The following is a 24,369-nucleotide window of genomic DNA, read 5'->3' as shown; positions in this document are numbered from 1 at the left end:
AAATAATCATAATAATCCTAGACTTTTATTTAACACCATCTCTAAATTAGAAAATAATCGGTCATCCTTGGAACAAACTATTCCACCGCAATTTAGTAGTGATGACTTCATGAATTTTTTCAGTGATAAAATAGAAGGCTTTAGACAGAAAATAGGAGATGCCAAACTTTCTGCACCGGCTTATACTCCAAATCCTGTAAATATTTCATTGAATCATAATAATAACCTACACTGCTTCAAAATCATAGAACATGAAGAGTTAGTAAAAATTATAAATAGCTCTAAACCAGCTACGTGTATGCTGGACTCAATTCCAACAAAATTACTGAAAGAGCTGCTACCTGCTATAGGAGAACCTCTTCTTAACATTATCAACTCTTCTTTATCTATAGGCCATGTTCCAAACTCTTACAAGCTAGCTGTTATTAAGCCTATTATTAAGAAACCGCAACTGGACCCCAACAACTTAGCTAACTATAGGCCTATTTCAAATCTTCCATTTATGTCTAAAATACTAGAAAAAGTTGTTTCCACTCAATTATGCTCTTTTCTGCAGACGAACAATATTTTTGAAGTGTTTCAGTCAGGTTTCAGGGCTCATCACAGTACAGAAACCGCTTTAGTGAAAATAACCAATGATTTACTCTTAGCTGCTGACTGAGGGTGCGTCTCGCTATTAGTTTTACTCGATCTTAGTGCGGCATTTGACACCATTGACCACAATATCCTCATAAATCGCTTAAAGTCTACAGGTGTCCAGGGACAGGCTCTACAATGGTTTAAGTCATACTTAACTGACCGTTACCAGTTTGTGAATATTAATGGACAGCCTTCACAAGTCAGCCCAGTAAAGTATGGGGTGCCGCAAGGATCAGTTTTAGGCCCTTTACTGTTTACAATTTACATGCTACCTCTGGGAGACATTATTAGAAGACATGGGATCAGCTTTCACTACTATGCCGATGATACTCAATTATATATTTCAACTAAACCTGACGAGACGTCTGAACTGTCTAAACTAACTGAGTGTATCAAAGACATTAAAGACTGGATGACCAACAATTTTCTTCTCTTAAACTCTGACAAAACAGAATTATTACTTATTGGGCCTAAATCTTGCACACAGCAGATCTCGCAACTCAATCTACAAATAGAGGGATACAAAGTTAGCTTTAGCTCTACTATAAAAGATCTGGGTGTCAGATTAGACAGCAATCTAACTTTTGAAAACCATATATCCCATGTCACAAAAACTGCCTTCTTTCATCTGAGAAATATCGCTAAATTACGAAATATGCTATCCATCTCAGATGCAGAAAAGCTAGTCCATGCTTTTATGACTTCGAGGCTGGATTACTGTAATGCTCTATTTGCTGGCAGCCCAGCATCCTCTATTAACAAACTTCAATTAGTACAAAATGCAGCAGCCAGAGTTCTGACCAGGTCTTGAAAATATGATCATATCACCCCAATTTTATCCTCCTTACACTGGCTGCCTGTTAAGTTTCGTATTGAATTTAAAATATTACTTCTCACCTATAAAGCTCTAAATAATCTAGCTCCTGTTTATCTAATCAACCTTCTGTCTCGCTACAATCCAACTCGCTCTTTAAGATCTCAAAACTCAGGGCTTCTGGTAGTACCTAGAATAGCAAAATCAAGTAAAGGAGGTCGAGCCTTCTCTTTCATGGCTCCTACACTCTGGAATAGCCTTCCTGATAACGTCCGAGGCTCAGACACACTCTCCCAGTTCAAAACTAGATTAAAGACCTATCTGTTTAGTAAAGCATACACTCAATGCATCATCTAGCGGGTTCCACACTGGCTTCTGCATCTTGTTTATATACACTATGAACAGCAGCTACGCTAATTATTCTCCTTATTCTTTATTTTCACCTGGGGATACTCATCCCGAGGTCCTCAGATTATGCGGAGTCACTGATTGGATCCAAGACCAGCGACGAGATGATTCCAAGGATTACATATCCGGGACCAGGCCATATCCTGAGCTGCTGCTGCGCTGGTGGTCATGGGGAGTGTAGAACATGAGTCTGATTCCAGCGACGCTCCAGGGACAGACGAGTCTTCGCTGAGGCCATCTTCCAGCCTCCACCACGGCGACTGAAGCTCTGCACAAGACTTTTGGCCAGCGGAGAAATTAAAATGGTCGTGCCCAACTGAGTCTGGTTCTCTCAAGGTTTTTTTTCTTCACTCCCATCAGGTGAAGTTTTTTTTCCCTCTCCGCTGTCACCACTGCCTCGCATGGTTCAGGATTGGTAGAGCTACGCATCGATGATTTTGCTCTTCAGTGTTTGAACTCTTAGTAATGATTAAATCACACTGAACTGAGCTGAACTGAACTGAACTTAAACACTAAAACCTGAACCACACTGTTCCAGTTACTATGACCATTTATGTGAAGCTGCTTTGACACAATCTACATTGTAAAAGCACTATACAAATAAAGCTGAATTGAATTGAATTAACCACTGAGCTACTGGGAGCTGATAAACCTTACGACAAACAATGCACTCCCTACATATGCACACATGATTCATTTCTATACATATACAAACATGATACTATTTATACATATGCACACATGATACACTCTATACAAATGCACACAATGCATTTCTGTACATATACATACAATACTATTTATACATATACTAACATGATACACTCTATACATATGCACACATGATACACTCTATACATATACACACATATGCACACATGATTCATTCTATACATAAACAAACATGATACATTATATACATATACACTCAATACATATGCAAACACATGATGTCAAGGTCTGTGATGGAACCCGGATCTCTGGGTGAAAGGTGAGTCTTTTAACCACTCAGCTACTGGGAGCCGATGAACCCATAAGACAAACAATGCACTCCATACATACGCACATGATACACTCTATACATATGCACACACACACGATACAATACAATCATATACACATGATACACTTTGTACATACATTATGCATTCTTTACATAAGCACACACGATACACTCTATACATATGCATACATGATACATTCCATACATAGGCACACGACACAATCTATACATATACACACATGAAACAATTCATACACACACGATACACTATTTACACGCACAATAAACTCTATACATGTACACATAATACACTCTTGTCAGGGTCTGGGATAGAACCTGGGTCTCTGGCGTAAGAGGTGAGTCACGTAACTACTGAGCTACTTGATAATTATACACACATGATACATCCTATTAGTGATGTGCGGAGCAGCCGGTATTTGTATCTGTATTTGTTGAGGGGGGAAAAGTATTTGTATTTGAGTAAAATTCAAAATGGCATAAAATATAAATATTTTTTTTATTACACGTCTAATTTACGTTATAGTGTAAGTATTGTTTAATTATATCCATTATAATAATTATGGATATGCAATATTGGTTGATGTTTTTGAACATGTAACAAGAAACGTCATTGAAAAGAAAATAACATAACAGCCATTACCTCATCCATGGTTAAACCAATAACTAATAAAATACGATTGTGAATATTATGAACCCTACCACCACCGTTCTTGTTGAAGGACACTGAATAGACAGAATAAAAATATATAATACTTCAAAGAACTGTTCTTCTGGAAGAACTTCTTTCTAATGAGTTCCACAAACTAAAATTAGCTAAATAAAACTAAATAAACTCCTGACTGGGAGATCTGGCAGAACAAAAATTTTATTCTATATAATACTAAAAGATACAGCCCTGTTATTTTCATCTGCCTGTCACAAAACAGACACAAAATTTGTTTGTTTGTTTTTTTTTTTTACATTTTTTGTTTTTTTATGTTTGAAACTGACTTGCAGGGGCAGAATGTGGCTGTGTTGATGGTTTGGTGCTTTTGGAAGATTTAGCAGAACATAGCTGTGCTGATGAGGGGATTGATGCTTGTGGGGGGTTGGTAGACAGTATCAGGAGAGGATGCTTTAAGTGCATGTGATAATACATTACATAGCGGATTGCACGGTGGCACAGTAAGTAACGCTATCGCCTCACAGTAAGAAGGTTGCTGGTTCGAGCCTCAACTGGGTCAGTTGGCATTTCTTTGTGGAGTTTGCATGCTCTCCCCATGTTGGCGTGGGTTTCCTCCAGGTGCTCTGGTTTCCCCCAGTCCAAACACATGCAATATAGGTGAATTGGGTAAGCTAAATTGTCTCTATTGTATGTGTTTGAAAGAGAATGTATGGATGTTTCCCAGTGCTGGGTAGCAGCTGGAAGGGCATCCACTGCGTAAAACATATGCTGGATAAATTGGTGGTTCATTCCACTGTGGCAACCCCAGATTAATAAAGGGTCTAAAAATTAAAATGAATGAATGATTATGCATAGATGTTGACAGATGTTTGATATCTCTGCCTTTGCTGAATTCACTTTTGCACACATTACATACAGTATCGCTTTGTTTTTATCTGCAGCACCACTGACTATAAAATGCTTCCACACATATCTTGGAAAAGTTTTTTGTTTTTTTGGCTGATGGAGGACCAAGAAAGGGCTCAGCAGCAGCCTAACTCTCTGGAACTCAGTTAATGTACAAAAATCTATTTAACAAAAATAGTGATGCAGTGAAGTATTTTTTTGCTCAGCCGAGCCTTCTCTGTTGCTGTGTGGAGTAGCCTGTGCCAATCACCTTTTACCTCCACCCTGCTCCCCAACTCCTGAGCGTCTCACTCACTCACTCACTCACTTACTCACGCGGACATGCACTGTGGTCTCATGAGGAAACGCTGCTTTTTGATACAATGTTTTTCTTGTTCCCGAATACAATGAATTTTTCAAGCATTTGTTCGAAATAAGTATTCGTAAAAACACGCTATTTGTGCCTTTCCGAATAACATATTTGGGTTCGGCTCCACCCATACTATACATATACAAACACTTTATACATATACACACAGGATACATTCCATGAATATACATGATGCGCTCTATACAGATAAAGTATACTCTTGACACACTCTATACATATGCACACATACACTCTTGTTTGGGATAGAACCTGGGTCTCTGGCGTGAGAGGTGATTCACGTAACCACTGAGCTACTGAAACTTGATGAATATACACACGATACATCCTATACATATACATACACCATATACATATACACACACATGATACACTCTATACATTTACACACAGGATATATACCATGCATATACATGATACACTATACATATACAGTTGATACTCTCTAGTCTGGGACTGGGACAGAACATGGGTCTCTGGCATGTTAGGTGAATCACATAACCACTAAGCTATTTGAACTTGATCACTATATCACATGACACATCCTATACATACATACACACAATACACTATATTCATATACTCGCATAAGACACTCTATACATATACACACACATGACACACTCTATACATATATACTCATGATACACTTTATAGATAAAAATACACATGATACACTCCATACATATACACTCTATACTAGGGGTGTAACGATACACTCAGCTCACGATACAATGTGTATCACGATATAATGTTCATGATTCGATATGTATCTCGATATTTGGAATAAAAATTGAAAATTAAACTGAAATGCAAATTTTATTTTAAAAAAAAATTATTACCAAGTAAATTATTTTTTATGTATTTCTTTTGTTTCAACTTGTTAAACTGAACCTTCTTTAAGAAAATAAATTAAACAGGACTGTCACTGGAAAATAAAACAATTTAAAAACTTCTTATAAAATATTATTGAAATTATTCAATTCCATTGAATTTAACAGTAAGAGCTGAAGGCTTTGCTTGGTCACTTTTTTGTGTGTGCAATCTACATTTCCAGGTAATCAGCAGTTCTATAAAATAATCCTGAACTTATGTGTATCTGTCGGAGTGGTTTTTATGGATGGCTGTCTTCATGTTGGGCATGATGAGTGACAGGGTGGCCGTCTGTTCATTACACAGGACAGTCGTGGCTCTTTTCAGCAATTTAGGCAGGTTTACTATTTCTTCGGCGTCGCTGATGTCAGCGCTATCAAATGTATCATGTTGACGTGCATTTTTGTGTACCTCTGTACTTAAAAGAGTTCATGCTCGTCGTAATCATAACTCTAAAATGCGATATTATTTAAATAATGTGCACGCTTTCGGTTTCATTTCCACTGCTGTTCATACTTCCCACGCGGCTCTGAACGATCACTCTGTTCCACAAACTGAATGTTGTTTACTACTTTATTACCTGTTAGTCACAACCTGCAGGTTCTGTTCACTGAAGCAGATGCGCACCCGCGCGTCTATCATAGTCCGCCCTCTGTAGTAACAGCTCACGGTCAGCTCACGTCATGTGTGATTTTGCAGCCGCCAATACATCATTTTATGAAGACAGACTGATATTTTAGGGTGAATTGTACCTTATAAATACAGTATGTGACTCTTTCAACACCATTAGGAGGTTGGCTTTGGCTATGTTTGAGCCAGTATGCGTGTCAAAAAGCAGACGAGTCTAAAACAATGACTGTACACCCGAAATGTTGCCAGACGTCTGATTTTGATAGGATGGGCCATCCTCTATTTCAACTCCACTCATCTTGGTCTGTTAACATTACTGCTGCTGCAATCTGAACTCATGTGCGACAGCAGGTGGAACGTAGCTCACGTGCAAACAGCTCAACTAATAAGAGAAAACGGACGTCATATCGTTATAAATCGTTACACCCCTACTCTATACATATACTGACATGATACACTCTATACATATACAGGATACTCTTTTTCGGAGAGAAAAAAAAGTCTGGCTTTTGGGTGTGTGTTTAAACAGACATACACACATAATTAATTATAATAACATATAAGGATCTCGATCTTGGTGGGGTTTTTTTTCCAAACACAACTAATTTCGTCTTAAATAAGCATAAAATTTAAGGAAAGCAGTCGAATGCTTTCATTATAACGTTAGATGTGTGCATTTTTAAAGTGACACCTGTTATTTAATGTAATAAAAAAATCTTAATACATAAGAGATTCATTCTTTGCTCTTTAATCAGAATGTATATGTTATACATCGGAGAAACGACTAATGACATTTGATAGCTTGATTGTATGTCATTATAATAACTATTAATTTTAATAAGCTGAACTGTTTGCCAATGCTTCTTTTTTTAATAATAATTTTGAAACATATTACTGACTATTTAACAGTTTATTTACAAGGAAACAGCTCCAATTGAACTTATTTAGTAATTTGGGGATTTTTTAGGGGGGGTTGGGGAAATCCCTTATTATGGTGAGCATATCCCTTATTTTCACATCCCAATGTTGACAGGTATGAAACACACACACAATAAACACTATACATATGCATAGATGATACACTCTATACATATGCACACTAGACATATATACTCAAGATACACTCTACAAATGCACACACATGATACACTCCATTTATACGTACATACACACAATCTATACATATACATACAGGATGCATTCCATACATATACACGCAAAACCGTCTTGTCAGGGTCTGGGATAGAACTTGGGGCTCTGGCGCGATAGGTGAGTCACATAACCATTGAGCTACTGGAACTTGATGAATCCTAACAACGAAATAGGAGACAAAGTTAGGCAAGGCAAAAAAAAAACAAAAAAAAACTATACACTCTCTGCATATACACATAAGCATATACATGATACACTCCACACATATGCAGACACAATATATTCAAGATTTACTGCATCCAAATACACACATGATACATTCTATACATACACACGATACAGTCCATGTATAAGCACACATGATACTGTCCATACATATACACTTCATACATTTACACACAGCATATATTCCATACATATACATGATACACTCTATACATATGCACACATGATACAGTATACTCTTCATACACTCTATACATATACTCACATGATATACTCCATACATATGCACACGATACACTCCATACATATACACACAGGATATATTCCATACATATACAGGCTATTGCCATGGTCTGGGATAGAACCTGGGTCTCTGGCATGATAGGTGAGTCACTGAGCTATTTGAACTTGATGAATTTACACAAACAATATGCTACATTCTGTACAGATACACACACGATACACTTTATAAACCATTCGATACACTCTTTACATATATACTTTTGATACACTCTATACATATAAAAACTCATGATACACTCCATACATATACACTCTATACATATTCTCACATGATTCACTCTACTTATACAGTATACTCTTGATACACTTTATACATATACTCACATGATACACTTTATACATAAACACACGACACACTATACAAATACACACATGATACACTATACATATGCACACACTACATCCTATACATTTACACATAATACTTTCTATATACACACACATGACAAACTATATATGAGCACAGATGATACATTCTATGCATACACACACACGATATAAACCTGTCACGATCACACATAAAAGACGTGGAACGCAAAAGCAAGTAAAACAGTCTTTATTGATGATTTCACAAAAACAGGAAAAAAGGTAAAAGCCTGGGAGTGCAGTTAATCCATAAAGTCTATGAAGAGGAGAAGGATGGATCGGCAGCGCTGATTAAATGTCCATGACAGACGTCAACAGAGAGGATCAAACATCTACTTAGATGTAAACAGGAAGCACCGAATGACTGCACAAGGAGAACAACCAGCCCATTCACCACCAGCAGAACCAACGAGGAGAGCTTGACAGGAACACAGAAGACCGTGAACAAACAACGAACTGACCAGGTGAGACAGGAACGCTGAACATTTATAGGCACACAAAATGCGCTACACCTGCAGCGCGCTGATTATCAGTTGAGCGGAGTTACGCAATAGTTCCGGTAACAATGATCATGTGACCGCTCAGCTGATGACATGAAAACAAACACCCACTGACAGGCACTCGACTCCCACACAAACAGAGAGAAGCACACATACTTAGAAACACATACCATAATAATGAACTGTCACACAACGCAGACACTTCAAATAAAGAGCAGATAGATCCACAACGTGACATTACCCTCTCCCCTAGGGACGCCTCCTGGCGCCCCCAGACGAGCCTACCTGGCGATTGTAATCATCGATAAGAGAGTGGTCCAATATGTCCCCTGAACCAAACTTGGGGGGTGTGGGGGGTTTGGACTGGTCTGTGTGGATTAATTGCCATATGATAAACGGGCTTTACTTTGGATACATGGAACACGGGATGAATTCTCCTGTACACCAGAGGTAATTTAAGCCGGATTGCCACAGGACTAATGATTTTAGTGACAATAAAAGGGCCAATAAATTTAGGAGCTAACTTATTACAAACGGTGCGGAGAGGAATATTTTTGGAAGAAAGCCACACTTTTTGACCGACAACGTAAACGGGAGGCTTAGACCAGTGGCGATCGGCTTTAGCCTAGGCACGCATCCCCGCTTGGAGGAGGCTCTGTCTGGCCCTGTTCCAAGTGCGACGGCACCTCTGGACAAAGGCGTGAATGGAGGGTACCGCGACTTCGGATTCCAGACTGGGAAAAACTGGTGGCTAGTAACCTAGACTACACTGAAACGGAGAAAGGCCCCGTAGCCGACACTGGTAACGAATTATGTGCGTACTCCACCCACGAAAGTTGCTGACTCCAAGAGGAAGGATTCTGTGTGACCAAAAATCGCAATGTGCGCTCAAGATCCTGATTGGCTCTCTCGGTCTGGCCGTTACTCTGGGGATGAAAACCCGAAGAAAGACTAACAGTGGCCCCCAATAAACGTCAGAATTCTCTTCAGAATTTAGAGACAAACTGAGGCCCCCTGTCAGAAACCACATCCGTCGGGAGGCCCTGAATGTGAAAGACATGATCAATGACAGCAACCGCTGTCTCTCTGGCTGATGGTAATTTGGGCAGAGATAAAATGAGCAGCTTTCGAGAATCTGTCCACCACGGTCAAAACTACCGTATTACCGTTAGAGGATGGAAGACCCGTAACAAAATCTAGCGAGTTGTGTGACCAGGGTCTCGAAGGCACTGACAGCGGTTGAAGGAGCCCAGCAGGTGGGCGATTGGAAGACTTGGAAACCGCACAGACAGAGCAAGCAATACAAAATCGCGCACATCACGAGCCATAGCTGGCCACCAGAATCGTTGTTTGATAACGAATAATGTGCGACTCATCCCTGGATGACAAGCTACCTTGTAGGAATGACCCCACCGGACAACGTCGGACCGTAATTCCTCCGGCACGAATAACCGACTTGGTGGGCATCCGATCGGGGGTATTACCCCATCCAGGGCTGTGCGAACCCTCGACTCGATCTCCCAGGAAATGTTCGCTACAACAATCCTCTGGGAAAGCACAGGATCAGGTGATGATGTGCGATCCGACGGGTCGAAAAGATGTGATAATGCGTCAGGTTTGATGTTTTTGGAGCCTGGTCTGTAAGAGATCGTAAAATTAAACAGTCCGAAAAATAATGCGCACTGAGCCTGCATGGAGTTTAATCTTTTAGCGGATTTAATATACTCAAGATTCTTATGATCGGTCCAGACGATATAAGGCACCCCCGAGCCCTCTAACCAGTGACGCCACTCCTCCAATGCAAGCTTGACGGCCAACAACTCTCGATTACCAATGGCGTAATTTCTTTCTGCAGAGGATAATAGATGAGAAAAATACGCACAAGGATGGACCTTGCCATCCGAGGCGGATCGCTGGGACAGGATGGCTCTGACCCCAACCTCCAACGCATCGACCTCCACCACAAACTGCCGGGAAGGATCAGGGGCAATGATGATTGGGGCTAAAACACAACAGGCTTTCAGTTTGGAAAAAGCAGCTTCTGCTGCGCTAGACCACCTGAACGGCGTCTTGGAGGAGGTCAAGGAAGTCAGAGGCGCGGAGAGCTGGCTGAAATTGCGAATAAAACGCCGGTAAAAATTGGCAAAGCCCAGAAATCTTTGCAGGGCCTTCCGAGAATCTGGGGTTGGCCAATTTACCACAGCCTGAATCTTCTCTGGATCCATGCGCATCCCCTCGACTGACACGATATGCCCCAGGAACTGAACCGACTGTGCATGAAAAACGCATTTCTCCGCCTTGACATAAAGCCCATTCTCTAACAGCCTCTGCAACAATCGTCTGACGTGTTGAATGTGTTCCTGGAGAGAGTGAGAAAAAATCAGGATGTCATCCAGGTAGACATAGATAAACTGATCTATCATATCTCTCTCAACACGTCATTGATGAGTGCCTGGAAAACAGCTGGAGCGTTGGAAAGGCCGAAGGGCAGAACGCAGTACTCAAAATGCCCTCTAGGGGTGTTAAACGCTGTTTTCCACTCATCCCAGGGTCTTATGTGAACTAAATGATAAGCATTGCGGAGATCTAATTTTGTGAAAAAGTTCACCCCCTGCAGGCGCTCGAAGGCCGAAGACATCAGCGGCAAAGGATACGTATTCTTAACCGTGATGCTGTTCAGCCCTCGATAGTCTATCCACGGACGAAGGGACCCATCCTTCTTTTTCACAAAAAAAAAATCCCGCCCCCGCCAGTGAAGAAGACGGGCGGATGATCTTGGCTGCTAAAGAATCACAAATATATTTCTCCATGGCCTCCCTCTCTGGGACAGACAGCGAATATAACTTGCCCTTAGGCGGAGACGTACCTGGCAATAGATCTATAGCACAGTCATAGGGACGATGAGGAGAGGTAGAGAAGCAGCCCGGGACTTACTGAACACTCTCTTCAGGTCATGGTACTCACAGGGCACATTTGACAGATCCATCGGATCCTCCTGAAACACAGAACAAGGAACAGTGGAACAAGCAGACAATAAACCAACTTATGACAACTCTCACTCCAAGAAAAAACTGCGTTGTGACCCCAATTAATGTGGGGCTTGTGTAACACCAACCACAGATGTTCCAGAATGACAGGATAATTAGCAGTGTTGGTGAGAAAGAAATGGTTTCAGTATGATTACCAGAAGTGATGAGTCTAATGGGAGCAGTGATGTGCGTGACAGGTTGGAGGGAAACTCTGCTAAGTGCATACACAGCAATGGGTTAAGAGAGAGAAGTAAAAGGAATCTTAAGTTCATTAACTAGTTTAGAGTCAATAAAATTCCCTTCAGCTCCTGAATCAATGAGTGCGTGGCAATCATGAAAGTTAGAATTAACACACAACTTAATTGGTAAGGATGTGTTGGTGGAGGAGTCCTTCTCACCCATAATCTCAGCCCCCAATAAACTTCTATTAGTGGATGACTTACTGCTCTTGACTGGACATACGGCCGCAAAATGACCTGCAACACCACAGTACATACATAACCCCCCTGTAAGCCTGCAACGTCTCTCCCCTGATAAGAGGCAAAATCCTCCCACTTGTATTGGCTCAGGATCCGTAGCAGCGGGCGTTACCTCCGCGAAACAGGTCCGTGAGGGAAGGCGTTGAGAGCGACGCTCCTTATGAACCCCTCTGCGCTGCAGTCGACTGTTCACTCTAATAGCCAGACTGATGAGATCCTCCAGTGTTGTGGGAAGCTCCAAGGCGTAAATCTCATCCTTGATGTGGTCCGCTAGTCCGTGAAGAAACATGTCCCATTGTGCCTCGCTGTTCCAACCGCACTCGATCGCCAGAGTACAGAAATCAATGGAGTACTCAGCCACAGTATGATTCTCCTGACGGAGCTCCGTGAGCCTTCTGGAAGCCTCCTTTACCAATGCCGCTAGATCAAAGGCCACCCTGAGTTCCTCTGAAAAGGCTTTAAAAGTCTCACAACAGGGAAGTTTCCTCTCCCAAACCGAGGTCCCCCATAATGCTGCCTTGCCAGACAGTAAATTAATTAAAAATGCCACCTTGCTCTCCTCGGTGGGAAAAGATGAGGGCTGAAGCGATATATAAAGAGAGCATTTGGCTAAAATGGCTTTACATAAATGGGGTTCACCTGCATAACATTGTGGTGGAGGTAGTCGCGGTTCGGAGGTCCGGGGGCTCTCATTAAAAACAGGATGGACAGGTGGATTGACGGAAGGAATAGACAGTGTGGAACCGGTGCTGAGATCCGAGCTGAGTCGCTGGACTTGATTAGCAAGCTCGGAGACCTGGTGGACGAGTGCATGGATGGCCTGGCTGGTTTTCTCCATCTGCTGGTCCTGCTGCTCCATTCTGGCAACACTGCTGAGCAACACTTCCTGGATCTATGCCTTACTTGCTGGGTCCATGTTGGTCTGTGCGTTCTGTCACGGTCACACATAAAAGACGTGGAACCCAAAAGCAAGTAAAACAGTCTTTATTGACGATTTCACAAAAACAGGAAAAAAGGTAAAAGGCTGGGAGTGCAGTTAATCCATAAAGTCTATGAAGAGGAGAAGGAAGGATCGGCAGCGCCGATTAAATGTCCATGACAGACGTCAACAGAGAGGATCAAACATCTACTTAGATGTAAACAGGAAGCACCGAATGACTGCACAAGGAGAACAACCAGCCCACTCACCACCAGCAAAACCAACGAGGAGAGCTTGACAGGAACACAGAAGACCATGAACAAACAACGAACTGACCAGGTGAGACAGGAACGCTGAACATTTATAGGCAAACAAAATGCGCTACACCTGTAGTGCGCTGATTATCAGTTGAGTGGAGTTACGCAATAGTTCCGGTAACAATGATCATGTGATCGCTCAGCTGATGACATGAAAACAAACACCCACTGACAGGCACTCGACTCCCACACAAACAGAGAGAAGCACACATACTTAGAAACACATACCATAATAATGAACTGTCACACAACGCAGACACTTCAAATAAAGAGCAGATAGATCCACAACCATGACAAAACCAATCATATACACATGATACACTCCATACATATAAACTCTATACATACATATGATACACACTATACATATGCACACATGATACATTCTATACAATCCATACATGGTACATTCCATACATATACATATGTTATACTCCATACACATGCACACATACTCACAGGATACACTCTATACAAATAGACAGTATACATTTACACACAGAATATATTCCATACATACACGATAGACTCTACACATATACAATCGATAAACTCCTGTCAGGAGTCTAAGATACACATGATCCAATCTATACATATACAGGTGATACATTCCTGTCAGGGTCTGGCATAGAACCTGAGTTTCTGGCATGAGAGGTGAGTCACTGAGCTACTGGAACTTGATAAATCCGAACAACGAAAGTTAGCAAGGCAAAAAAAAATACACAATACACTCTATACATACAGTATACACACACATGATACACTCCATACATTTACACACTCTATACATATACACACATGATCCATCCTATACATATACACCCAATACACTTTATACATATATTCACATGATACACTCCATAGATGTGCACACGATACATTCTAAACATTTACACAGATGATACAATCCATACATATACACTCTATACATATACACACAATTACACTCTATACTCATAAAACACGATACATTCCATACACACGAAACATTCTATACATACACACACACACACAACCACACAATGCAACCCATATATGACACATGCCATACATATACACTCTATACTGTACATATGCAAACATGATACATTCTATACATATACACACTTAATACAATCCATAAATATACATGATACATTCCATACATACACACATGATAAACTTTATACTCATGATACACACTATATACATATGCACACATGCTGCATATACACACGATACACTCCATACACATGCATACACGATACATTCCATACATATACAGGATACACTCCAAAGAAATACACACATGATACACTCCATACATATACACTCTATACATACACACACACATGATACATTCCATATATATACACGATATACTTTATGCATATGCTCACATGATACACTTTATACATATACACTCTATACAACCACACACACATGATACACTATATACATTTAAACATAATACACTGTATACATAAACACACGATACACTCCATACATTTACACACTATACAGTTCATACATATGCACATATGATACATTCTAAATATATACACACTTGATACAATCCATACAAATACATGATACATTATATACGTATGCACACGATACATTCTATACATATACTATACACTATACTAAAAAGATGCACACTGTATTTTTAATGTCCCATTGCTGCTGGTATATGACCTTTGGTCACTACTGAAAATACGGGACTCTATGGACAACTTACTTGTGTGTGCTGACAGTGGATATTCGTAGCCGCCGCCACCTTTCCTGGCATCGGTGCCTACCTATCTTCGGCACCCTCTCTATGCACTACCTCGCAACAGACATTCGCGCTGGCATGGAAATAGAGGAGGACATCTGGTCAAACTTAGAGTGTCTGTAAGAGTGTCACTGGCAGGGATGAAATGCCTACAACATACTTTGATATACGTTGATCCATGGAGTTGTTATCGCTGGCTACGGCCGACCATTCTGGACACCGGGTGTCCACATCCATCTCGCGGCCTATGAGGATCCATAGTCGAGGCGGCGTGCCTGGGAATCTCCGCCAGCTCAGTCGATCTGCTAAGCAGTCTGTGAACAGTAAGAGGGTACGTGCAAACCTGTTTGACACCAGATTCCTCTCCAATAAGATCTTCGTCTTGAATGATCTGCTTTCCAAACCTGAAAACTTGATAAACAGGTAAATTCAGTGATCAAGGCTAACTTTTTTCAGCGTCACCTTCTTGCCTATATCAAGCCATTTCTGAGCCAGCTTGACCTAGATCAGTTGTCGTATAGACTATTGCAATGCACTCTGTGTGGAATTAAACAAACTCTACACCATCGGTTGCAGTTAGTGCAAAATGCGACTGCTTGCATGCTGATGAAAAGTCACAAACATAAGCACATTACACCCGTTCTTTACTCTCTTCACTGGTTCCTTGTTAAGTTCAGAATTGATTTTAAACAACTTTTGTTTGTTTTTAATGCAGTTAATGGTTTTAACCTTCATATTTATGTGAGATTTTAAATGTTCATTAACCGAACAGAGCCCTACGGTCAGCAGGTCACTTGTTGCTGGAGGTCCCCAGATTCAGGTACAAACAATGGGGTGATACTTTATTTTCAGTGGCAAGTCCAAGACTATGGAATTTGGATTGATTTTCATTAGTACAAAATGCCATTTTATTGTCTTATTGACACTTGTGTTCTTATCATTTTATGTATTTTAATGTTTCATATGTTTTTAAGACTGTAAAGCATTTTGGGCAGACTCCTGGTTGTAATAAAGTTAGACCCCCAAGTTTTTCGCAATTCTGCAATCTCTAAATCCAATGCAAAATCAAGAAAAACTCTTATATTTTTGTGATCCTGAAAAATTCTTAATTAAACACAAAAAAGCGCAAAAAGTTAAATAATCTCATAAAACATCCATTTCCAAACCATATAATTAAATTTATTTTACTTTGCAATTTAGTGTTTTACATGACTTATAGACATTGCATATGCAGTGCATGTGATGTATTTGAGTGCCTCTTGAAAAATGACGTCTCACCTGCGCCCTCACAATCATTACAAAACATGAGAGTGGGAGGAAATGTTTTGCAGTCTGTGCAGTAAGCAGACCCGGATGAAGCGCTAGTGATTTACATGTGAAGGCAGTGCAAAGAGTAAGTATCTAGTGGCGCGAATTGGGCATTTGACGTGCTTCAGACTGCAAAAGAAAGCTTTAACAAACAAATCAGAGCAGTGGAACAGACAGAACAGCAAGCAGCTTACAATGATGGAAATTTGTTCACGGATGACTTTACATGTATGCCTGATATCATGATCTGCATAAAATCGATAAATGTTTTCATTTAAGTCTAATCCTGCAGTTAACAAGAGAAAACGCTTCCCTGAGACGAGTTTTACAGCAATCTCTATTTTAGGTGTATTACGGTAGGGCAAGCCCTAACACATGCACTGAATGAAGTGCACGATGTCAGATTCTCCGATGAGTGAAATCTGAGAGAGGGAAAAAGTAGGTTTGTGCATAGAAATTAGAGTTATAAGGCCTTCCTTTGGCTTAATCCCTAATGTTTTAGCTCTTGTCTCTATACATATACACACATGATACACTATACAAATGCACACAAAATACACACTCTATACACTTACGCACACATAATACACTCCATACATAAGCACACAATACACTTTATACATATATACTCAGGATAAACTTTATACAAATATACTCTCTATACACTACATACACACACACACACACACAATACATATGCACACTTTATACACTTAATGCATATAAACACATAATACACTCCATACATATAACCATACGATACATATGCACACGATACACCCCATACATATAAACACATGATACATTACATACATATAAACACTATACACTGTATACATATACACACATGATACACTCCATACATATACTGTACATTCATTATACATTCTATACATATCCACACATGATACACACTACTGTACACTCTATTTGATACACCCTATACATATGCACACATAATACACTCTATACACACGACACACTCTATGAATATAAAGCAGAGGTGGGCAAACTATGGCCTGCGGGCCATATGCGGTCGGCTGAACACTTTCATCCGGCCCACGAGAGAGTTTTTAAAGTGCTGCTTCTGAGTAACGATTTGGTTCAGAATTAGCAAATTAATGATTAGAACACACTCTCGGAAATTAAAATGTACACGACCGTTAATGACTGAAAATGAGTCAGGCAAAAAAGAAAAAAAAGAAAAACTGACTCTGAATGTCGTGTGTTTAAGGAAGAATGGACAACAAAATACTTCTTTACCAGTATCAGACAGAAAACGGTAGGTCTAATATGCTAAGAAAGTAGGCTATTATTGTTTTTAAAGACTACAACCTTAGGGGCCGATCATACAGAACGTGCTTTATGCGTTAAAAGGCGCCTCTTTTGAATGGTTTACTAATGGCTGTGAGGGTTTATCGCACGTATAAATCCAGCTTTTTGCGTCCTGCGCGCTTCGCGTTTTAACCGCCTGCTACGCCTCAAGTTTTTGCTGTAGCAAACTCCAGACTGACACCCTTGCAAAGAGAGGGGACCAGGCTCATTGTTCACATTAACACACTCAAAATGACATGACTTAGAATAACAAAGACTAAGATTCTCCTTCACTTTTATCTCATAGTTTTATGATTGATATGAGCATATTAATATAATTTGACCCAAATTATATAATAATTGCGGACTAAATGTGTAAATTCTTGTCATAATTAAGAATTTTGCAGGATCGCAAAAATTTTAGACTTTTTTGTGATTTTGCATTGGATTCAGAGATTGCAGAATTGAGAAAAACTAGACTTTATTACAACCAGGAGTCTGCTCAAAATGCTTTAAAGTCTTAAAAACAAATGCGGGAAATGCAAACAGCTGAAGAATGAAAAGTACACACAGATTTGCAAACCCCACCTAAAGTTACAACAAAACAGTGCCGATGACAGCGATCATGACATGGAGAATGTTGATCCGTCAGCCGAGCAGAGATCACTCGAGTGCTTTCGGAGGAGGTGCCCGAATCTCGAGGCGTTGCATTCACTGCGTGTTCAGCGCAAATGTCCGCAAAATATAAAATCTAACACTGTACACATCATCGTTAACAAACATCAGCTAATAACAAAGAGCGGTATTACACCGGTGGTCATAGCGAGAATCCTCATGCCTGCTCATATATTGGGTCGGCTGACTCGGCTGCTTCCCCCAAACACAGAAAAATGAAAATCAGCGCATAACGAGACTGATCATTTAAAATGACACAAACCCAAATGTTCTGCCACCCAATGCTCCTTGCATATGTTAACAGACAGATAACTCCTCTACCAATCACCACGCTAAAGCGGATGCTCTGCTCACTCCGTTTATTTGGTGACAGGAAGTAGAAGTAAAACAACGGCTTCCTCACAGACAGATCTACAGCAGTGAAGAATTGAGCGTGTCTTTCAGTGTGATTAAGGAACAGAGCCATACGTCTGTGAGACTGGCCTCTACTACATTATGGAAAATTCAGAGATTCCAAATCAAAGCAGTCTTGTGACTTTGTCCAAACAGTCAATGTCCTCCAAATGTTCAAAAAGCTCAGCTGCTAATTCTGCTGTCGCTATTGCCCTTGCAGAAGCTGAAGAAGCTAAAGCCAAAGTTAAATTTGCTGAAAAGGAGATGCAGATAAAGATGCAACGGGCACGTTTGGATGCAGAGAGAGCATGTTTAGAGGCACAATTAGCAGTATTGGACGTTGAAAGGGAAGCTGCTGTGGCAGTAGCAAAAGCTGAAGCAGTTATGACAGCACTAAGCTGTGACAAATTATCAAGTCACAAATCCAGCAATCAACTTACCTCAGGCTCTTATACCACTACTCAAAGAACTAACGAGTATGTGCAAGAACAAGCTAGACTGCAAGCTGATAAACAAACAGAATATATACCACCACCCCCATTAATGGAGCCTCTTCATGCAAGTATAGCACAACTGCCCATATATAAATCAGAGGAGCACTATTTAGCTGATGTCGAACATTGCCAGGATGTTTCAGGGATTGTCCCAGACAAAGAAACACACACTTGGTGCAAAGGACCCGAAAAAGCTTGCAAATTTACTCCTTATATTGACGAGTATGATCATAGGGTGTCACAGTATTTAAAACTCTCTCCATCTGTCAAACACAGACAAGATCCTTACTTCACTCATGTGAGACCACCTGATAATCCCAGCCATTTGACAGCTCATCCATGCTCGCATCATACCAGGCAGTCACAGGATAAGAATAGGAATGCCAACAGCTACCCCCAGAACAAATCATATGCTTCAACCCCACCTCATGTTCAATTTCATACAAGCACACCTCATACAAACGCGGGTGCTAATATGTCTGACCTAGTTAGGTTCATGGCAAGAAGAGAAATAATTTCCACAGGCCTATTACAATTTGATGATCTTCCTGAAAGCTATAGATATTGGAAAGCATCATTTTTCACTGCCACCAGGGATCTTAATCTATCAGCTAAGGAGGAGATGGATCTCTTGGTCAAATGGTTAGAAGCAGATTCTAGGGAGCAAGCTAAACGCATCAGAGCGGTGCATGTGAAAAACCCAGACAGAGGTCTCTCAATGATTTGGGAACGTTTAGATGACTGTTTTGATGCACCAGAGGTTGTAGAAAGCTCACTACTCCGAAGACTGGAGAGTTTTCCAAAGATTTCAAACAAAGAATGGAAGAAACTCCGGGAGTTAGGAGACCTCCTAATGGAGCTTCTGGTAGCGAAATCTGAAGGAATGCTTCAGGGTCTTGCATGCTTAGACACAGCTCGTGGCATAGCCAGCATAGTGCAAAAGCTACCTTTTAACCTACAAGATAAATGGATGACTCTGGGCTATACTTTCAAACAACAACACAGAGTACCTTTCCCTCCATTTTCTGTGCTGGTTAACTTTGTTGTAGAGCAAGCCAAAATGCGGAATGATCCTAGCTTTGCTCTTCCCTTTCAGTCTGATCATTCAAGGCCAGAACACTCCAGGGCCACCAACAAAATGTCCATAACAGCTTACAAAACAGACATCTCCGCTCAAAAGACAACGACTGGTGAAACTGAGGTAGACTTAGCAAAGTTTTGTCCTATGCATAAGAAACCACATCCTTTCGACAAATGTCGTGGTTTTAGAGAGAAATCTATCAAAGATCGCAAGGCCTTTTTGAAGCAGAATGCGATTTGTTTCAGATGTGTCTTATCGACAAAACACATTGCAAGGAATTGTGACAAACTTGTCAAATGTACTGAATGTGGCAGTGAAGCGCACCATTCCCTGCTACATCCAAAACCTGTTTATCCACTTGTGAAAACTCAAACACTCACCAAAGATTATGGCGGGGAAAAGTTAGATCATTCTGAAAATGATGTGTCTACCAAATGTACAGAAGTCTGTGGGAGCGGTTTAAGCAGCAAAACATGCTCCAAAATCTGCCTTGTGTCAGTGTTTCCAACAAATCAAATGGAGAAAGCCATCAGGGTTTATGCCATCATCGATGACCAAAGTAATCGATCTTTGGTGAGATCAAAATTCTTTGATGTTTTCAATGTGGATTGTGACAGCTCTTCCTATAATCTTAAAACTTGTGCTGGGGTCTCTCAAAAGACAGGGAGGAGAGCACATGGGTTTCAAGTTGCATCAATTGATGGTGGTGTTATTCACTCTTTACCTACCTTAGTAGAATGTGATGACATCCCAGATGATCGTTCTGAGATACCCACCCCTCAAGTTACTCTTCATCATCCACATTTGAAGGATATTGCTAGGCATATCCCAGAAATCGAGCCAAATGCTCCAATCATGATGTTACTTGGAAGGGATATCATAAAGGTGCATAAAGTGATAAAATACATTAATGGACCCCGTGATGCCCCTTATGCTCTGAAGTTAGACCTTGGCTGGGTCATAATAGGTGACGTTTGTCTAGGAAACGTGCACAAGCCTGATAGAGTCAATGTTCTCTTCACCAACACACTGGATAGTGGTCGCCAATCACTTTTCAAGCCATGCCCCAACATTTATCACATCAAAGAAAATGTTTATGGTCCAACTTTAAGTGTTCAAACTATGGCTATTTCTACAAAACCTGGTTTGGAAGAGGGGCATCACACTGAAGGGGATGTCTTCAGACAAACAAAGGATGATGAGAAGCTAGCTCTGTCTGTCGAAGACCAGACTTTTCTCCATATCATGAAGGAAGGCTTCTACAAAGATGAGAGGAATAGCTGGGTTGCTCCACTTCCATTTAAACCTGAGAGACGACGCCTACCAAACAACAAGGCACAGCTTTAGTTCGTTTCAGATCTCTGGAGTGGTCTTTTTCCAAAAAACCTCTGATGAAAGAACACTTTTTTGCATTCATGGAAAAGATAATGGCGAAAGGGCATGCAGAGATTGCCCCACCACTTAAGCTTCAGGATGAGTGCTGGTACTTGCCTCTTTTTGTTGTTTATCACCCGAAGAAGCCGGATCAGATCAGGGTGGTCTTCTATTCAAGTTGTCAGTTCAACGGTGTGTCACTGAATGACGTACTTTTAAAGGGCCCAGATCTAAATAATGGGCTTCTTGGGGTGCTTTTGCGCTTTAGAAAGGAAGCTGTAGCAATCACTACAGATATTCAACAAATGTTCCATTGCTTCCTTGTCAGGCCAGAGGATAGGAACTTTCTTAGGTTCCTCTGGTATGAAGATAATGACCCAGAGAAGAATGTCATTGAGTACAGGATAAAGGTTCATATCTTTGGGAACAGTCCTTCTCCTGCTGTGGCGATTTACGGCCTTAGACAAACAGCAAAAGAGGCTCAGCAAGAGTTTGGAGCAGACGTTGGAAGGTTTGTAGAAAGGGATTTCAATGTGGATGATGGTTTAAGATCGGTACCATCTGCAGCAGCTGCAATTGATCTCCTCAAGAACACTCAAGCAGCCTTAGCAAGGTCAAATTTGAAACTACATAAAATGGCTTCCAACAGCAAAGAAGTTATGGACCAATTCCCTATGGAAGATCAAGCTAGTACTCTAATGGACATGGACATGGGTAACGGTGCAATGCCAGTACAGCGTACTCTTTGTGTCTGTATGGAGATTCCAACTTACTCCATCACGTTTCAGCTGTCATGTGATACTAAACCATTCGCACATCGTGGTGTCCTCTCCACTGTGAATGGCGTATATGACTCCTTTGGGTTTGCGGCACCAGTTGTCAACCATAGGAAGGCTCTGATAAAAAAAACTCACCACTGATTCATGTGACTGGGATGCTCCATTGCCTGCAGAAAAAAGGAAAACTTGGCAACAATGGAAAAATTATCTTCAAGAACTTCAACACTTGCAAATACCAAGACATTATACAAAAGATTTCTCTTCTGAAGTTTCACACAGAGAGCTTTGCATCTTTTCAGATGCTTCCGTCTCTGCTATAGCCGCAGTAGCTTATCTTAAAAGTTCAAGTCCTGATGGAAACTGCAAAATAAGCTTCATCTTGGGAAAAGCCAAGCTAGCCCCCTGACCAGTGCTAAATATTTCTCGACTGGAGCTTTGCAGTGCGGTGTTTGCTGTGCAGATGTCTGACATCATACTGTCTGAGATGGACAAAGAGTTTGACAGTGTGAAATTCTTTTCTGACAGCAAGGTTGTACTTGGATATATTCATAACGAGAAGCGCAGGTTCCACATTTTTGTGAATAACCGAGTTCTAAGAATCAGGAAAAGCATGCACCCACAGCAATGGCATTTCGTTCCTAGTGAGCATAATCCAGCAGACCATGCAACAAGATCCGTACCTGCAGCCTGTCTGAAGGACACAACATGGCTTACTGGTCCATCATTCTTGTCTAGCTGGAACCGGACATACTCCTCCTCAGGCCCGTTTGATCTTGTTGATCCTGTGACTGATGTCGAAGTCCGAGCAGAAATATTGGCATTTATCACCTTAATGATGGACAGTCAGTTAAGCTCAAATTGCTTTGAGCGCTTCTCCAATTGGAAGGATCTCATTCGTGCTATTGCATGCCTAATACACATTGTACGGACCTATAAAGGAGAGCTGGTCAAAGAAGGGAAGGACTGCAAAGGGTGGCATCATTGTATGGTCAGCGTAGATGAGTTAAGCCAAGCAAAAAATGTCATCATACGTGCGGTGCAACAGGAAGCTTTCACAGAGTAATTCAAATGCATCAAAGATAACAAAAATATCCCGAAAAGCAGTCCCCTCTTCACGCTTAACCACATAATAGATGAGAATGGTCTTATGAGAGTAGGTGGTCGTATGCCTCGAGTGAATACTGGAATTGATGAAAACAATCCCATCATCATTCCACGACTACACCATGGCAATTTTGATAGTGAGACATTACCATGAACAATCACAACACCAAGGGAGGCACTTCACGGAAGGTGCTGTTCGTATGGCAGGCTTTTGGATCTTGGGTGTTAAAAGATGCATATGTTCCCTTATCTTTGGATGTGTGATTTGTCGAAAACTGCGTGGTAAAAGTGAAACACAGATGACGGCCAATCTGCCAATGGACAGAGTCAACACCGAACCTCCATTTACTTACGTAGGAACTGATGTGTTTGGTCCTTGGACCATTTCAGCCCGCCGCACTAGGGGAGGACTCGTCTACAACAAGAGATGGGCAGTGTTGTTCACCTGTTTAACCATCAGAGCTGTCCAAATCGAA

The 24,369-nt window shown here is 40.9% G+C and overlaps 1 long non-coding RNA gene across 1 annotated transcript in view; it reads right to left on the bottom strand.

The window, feature by feature from the left end:
- Nucleotides 1–322: 322 nt before the first annotated feature.
- Nucleotides 323–24,369, bottom strand: part of LOC141375134 (uncharacterized) — a 34,491-nt gene continuing 10,444 nt past the window's right edge. The window contains exons 2-4 of the long non-coding RNA XR_012382684.1: nucleotides 11,738–11,866; nucleotides 4,747–7,635; nucleotides 323–2,497 (exon numbers count right to left, since the gene is read on the bottom strand). This is a non-coding gene — a long non-coding RNA (uncharacterized lncRNA). The remainder of the gene's footprint in view (nucleotides 2,498–4,746; nucleotides 7,636–11,737; nucleotides 11,867–24,369) is intronic.

This window comes from Danio rerio, chromosome 7, assembly GCF_049306965.1.
Source record: "Danio rerio strain Tuebingen ecotype United States chromosome 7, GRCz12tu, whole genome shotgun sequence".
Classification (NCBI taxonomy): domain Eukaryota; kingdom Metazoa; phylum Chordata; class Actinopteri; order Cypriniformes; family Danionidae; genus Danio; species Danio rerio.
Note: the sequence above shows the minus strand (reverse complement) of the source record. Positions and strands in the feature narration are given on the sequence as shown.